This window comes from Etheostoma spectabile, chromosome 9 (assembly GCF_008692095.1).
Source record: "Etheostoma spectabile isolate EspeVRDwgs_2016 chromosome 9, UIUC_Espe_1.0, whole genome shotgun sequence".
Taxonomy (NCBI): Eukaryota; Metazoa; Chordata; class Actinopteri; order Perciformes; family Percidae; genus Etheostoma; species Etheostoma spectabile.
Genome location: NC_045741.1, coordinates 28,193,955 through 28,198,536, shown reverse-complemented (window position 1 = coordinate 28,198,536; position 4,582 = coordinate 28,193,955). Strand labels below are relative to the sequence as shown.

At 45.6% G+C, this 4,582-nt stretch overlaps 1 protein-coding gene across 1 annotated transcript in view; it reads left to right on the top strand.

Annotated features, from left to right (window-relative positions):
- scfd2 (sec1 family domain containing 2) overlaps window positions 1–4,582 on the top strand; it is a 122,228-nt gene that overhangs the window by 91,817 nt on the left and 25,829 nt on the right.

Here is a 4,582-nt window from a genome sequence, read left to right as displayed (position 1 = left end):
CACACACACACACACACACACACACGTGTATTTGCACAGGTAGCCCACATACTGACACATTTGAACGCACACAGACACAAAGAGAGGGATCCTGAGATTGTACGAGCCATGCTGTGTGTATTCTGTGCACACAGTCTTAGTCACAGTATTGGGTTGCCATTTCAACCAACAGAAACCTAAATCCTGCACACTGGCCCGATAAACACCTCGTGACGCTATTTGAACTCAGACCCCCTAAGTACACAAGAGCACATATACTTTTCAGAGCTTTGGTTAAATGACATCCCCAGTGTGTTTTAGCTCCTTCATTACAACACGTGTGTTCTACACACTTTGATGAGCATCAGCGAGTGTAAAGCAGCTCAGCAGGGTCAGGTTTTTATCCTACCAGTAGATTACTTACATTAGATACTTAGAGTACTTTTTAGTTGCATTTAAACCAATACAAGGTAATGGTATTTAAAGTACTGCATCACATCGTCATGATGATATATATGACTTAATAATAATTTCAAATTCAATTAGTTTGAGCCAGGGGCGATTCTAGGATCAGACCTAAAGGGGGGCTCAGCCCCTAATCAGAATGTGACACGGATACAGTGCCTTGCAAAATTGTTAAACACCCCCCCACCCACACACCCTCCAAATCAGTAATTTCATTAGCCGATAATCTTTGAGCCACTGAACGTTTTAGGGCTGCACCATCATTCTGCTTCTAAAATACTGTGCTGAATTCAAGTCATATTAATATTATACACCATACATATCATAGACTTGCATATGTACAAAATATGCATCATCAGGTCAAAACTTATTTGCCTAAATACCTGCAAAACTATTGACATTCCTATCAGCTGTGCGTTGTGTTTAGTACTAATTAGCTAGTGTTAGCATGCTAACACACTGAGGAAAGAGTGTAATGATGGTACAGATTACAGCTGCATGGCATCAGCATGTTAGCAGTGTCATTGTGAGTGTGTTACTGTAGCACGATGGATGTGGTTAGCGTTTTGACGTTAGCATTTAGCTCAAGTAAAGCCACACGGAGCCGCTAGCATGTCTGTAGCGCAAAGCTTTGTTTTTCATTATTAGCACCATCACCCACAGAGGGATTCTGGGAAGAGACGTGCTTCCTTTTCTCTCACAACTAGTCAAAATCATCTCCAGCGTTGACAGCGTCCACGCCATAACATTTTTTAATATGCACACACGCATAGTGTGAGTGCAACATTCGTATGCATTACTTGATGTGCATGCAGTCAATCGGCTGCAGGAGACATGCGAATAAGCACCTGGTGTTCCTCAGGGATGCAGTTATGCAACCGGGAGGAAATGTATGAGACATGAGAGCAAATCTGTATATCCAGTCAGCCAGACAGCCACAGTACAACTGATGTGGAATAGGGTTTGTTTAACATCCCACTCACACACACACACACAAACACACACACACACCCACATCACAGGGGAGAGAGTCCCCTCCTCCCATGTGAAGGAGGTTGACTCTGTTGCATTGCGTGCAGAGGTGTAATTTTGTCTTTGTCTGGAGTCGGTGGCATTCTTTGCGACTCGCCAGATTTCCTCGATTTACCTCGAAACCCTCTTGAAACACTGTAGACCACCGTAATTCTGAACACACCACCTTGTTACACACCACACAACACACACCACCACACCACCCACACAACACACCACACACACACACACACGCGCGCGCGCGCTAAAACACACTTGCTAACATACAGCACTGTAATTACATAGGATCAAAGTAAGATTCAGAGAGGGTGATAGTCCAGCTAATAGCAGACGACGGCGAGGTGAAACACAAATCACGAGGAGCAGAATCAAAGAGTGAGCCCTGGGTTAGCATCAAACGTGAACATTTTCATTGCCGCTGCTAACACTGTTTTCATAAATCAGACGTGGTCTGGGAGAATCTAGGTATTTGAAATGGAAAAAAGAGAAACATGTGATTCCTTGGCATGTGATCACTTTATTATGAAGTGCTGTATTGTGACTTTAGAAAGTATGTAAAAGCGTTGAATCCAAGATAAAGATAATTAAAATCTCAGTGGCAACGTCCAACATGTTTTTGATGATCTGTGTGTGTGTGTGTGTGTGTGTGTGTGTGTGTGTGTGTGTGTGTGTGTGTGTGTGTGTGTGTGTGTGTTGTGTGTCAACCACCCGCTTTAAAAGACCTTAAGCCAGATGGGAAATTAGCGGCTGCTACTCCCTAATTGAGCAGATAAATTGCCCTGTGATTTAAGCTGCTCTTACGTACCTTCATCTCTTTTTAACACACACACACACACACGCTCAAACACTCTGCTCCACGTTTAGCAATACACACGTGTACTCTCATTCTTCTTTGCCATTGAGCATACCCACACACGCTGGCAGACACTCCCGTTGGCAGTGACAAGGTGTTTCCCCCTTGGTGGGTGAGTCCTACACACCTGTTGTTTGATCTGATCACTGCTAACCAGACAGCCCAATATCTTGTTGCCAAGCGACTGCAGCCCCCATGTCCGTCCACTAACGCAACCACCCAGCTGACATGGAAGCACCAGGAGACCGTGCAGCCCCCTCTGTTCTCCACAGTTGTGCTGCCTGCTTTGCTCCAACCATGAAAAGTTTTCAGGTGCGGCTAAAAGATAACACCCTCTCCAGCTTGTAATTAATCACATCAACTGGGAACACCCGGGCCCTGCAGCAGGTGTGTGTGTGTGTGTGTGTTGTGTGTGTGTGTGTGTTGTGTGTGTGGGGGTGTGTGTGTGTGTGTGTGTTGGTGTGTGTTTGTGTGTGGTGTGGTGTGTGGTGTGTTGTGTGGTGTGTGTGAAACATTTAAAGTGCATTATTACTGATTTTTATTTTACTAACACAAAATAGCTCTGAGTGTCTTTACACCAGCTTTTTGCAATATGTTAATGGCCCTTGATATTGCGATATGAAAAAAAAATCATATATTGTGCGTGTGTGTGCGTCTGCCTGGGTGCGCTGTCTGCCTGTGTGCGTGCATCTGTCGTCTGTCTGTGTATGTGCGTCTGTCTGCCTGCCTGTCTGTCTGTCTGCCTGTGTGCGTGCGTCTGTCTGGCTGTGTACGTGCGTCTCGGTCTGTGTAGCGGTCTTGCTGTCCGTGTATGTTGCGTCTGTCTGCCGTCTGTCTGTCTGTCTGCCTGTGTATGTGCGTCTGTCTGCCTGCCTAGCTGTCTGTCTGCCTGTGTATGTGCGTCTGGTCCGGCCTGCCTAGCTGCTGTCTTGTCTGTGTATGTGCGCTGTCTGCCTGCCTGTCCTGCCTGTCTGCCTTTTGTCGTGCGTCTGTCTGTCTGTTTCGGCTCTGTACTGTCTTGTATGCCGTCTTGTCTGCCTGTGTATTGGCGTCTTTCTGCCTGTCTGCTGTCTGTCTGCCTGTGTATGTGAGTCTGTCTCCTGCCTGTCCTGCTGCCTGTGTAGTGCGTCTGTCTGCCTGCCTAGCTGGCTGTGTGCGTGCTTGCGTGCGTCTGTCTGCCTGTCTGTCTGTCTGTCTGCCTGTGTATGTGCGTCTGTCTGCCTGCCTAGCTGGCTGTGTGCGTGCTTGCGTGCGTCTGTCTGTCTGTCTGTCTGTCTGTCTGTCTGCCTGCCTGCCTGCCTAGCTGTCTGTCTGTCTGTCTGTCTGTCTGTCTGTCTGTCTGTCTGTCTGTGTGCGTGGCACGTACGTGGCGCGTGTGTGTGTAAAACTGCATTAGGAGCATTGTTCAGCACTTCCTAAAGAGTCTATAAAGCAGCCCAGATTAACAGGTCTTGTGTTTTCTCTCAGGAAAGGATTAAGGTTTAACACCGGAATTCAGGCGACTGTGGACCGTACTTGATCAGTCAGACTTTGACATTGCTAGTTGCATAAGGTTGTCATGGTTCCAGGTCTCTTACGGCATTAGGTTCTTATGAATGATCTAATGGGACAAGTCTTTCTTCCAACTCATCACATATCAGCTGTGGCAAGTGGAAACAAATACAGTATACTGTGTTTAAGTGTGTACAATATTTAGTGTGTAGATTTCTTTTAATTGTACTTACGAACCTGGAACCATCCATGGTATTTTCTTGGTAATTTGATTGGAATATAAACAAATTTTTCTTTTTTAAATATGAGCATTTTCCAGGTCCAAATTGATGATGATGATGATGATTTGGCTGATGAGCTAGTTAGTGACTCAGTGAAATGGGTGCATAAATGAAAGACATATGTCATCCTGCTGTAGTTAAAATCAAAGATGTAAATGCACGTCTTCTAACCTTAAATGCACATGTTTCCTCAGTACAGATTTAGGCCAGTCTCATAACAGCACCACGGGGACGTCACTTTCTGCTGACCTAGAGGTGACATAGTTGCCATGGTGACAGCTAGCATCATGTAAGAGAAAAGGGACATGACGAACACATAGCTCTGAAAACCCCACCACTTCTGTCTCTCCTCTCTCATCCTGACATTCAGAAGCAAAGATATTTTCCTTCCCAGCATTCCACATTCTTCTACAAACTCTACAAAATATGTACTCTTTCTATCTCTCTCTCTCTTTCTCTCTCTCTCTCTCTCTCTCTCTTG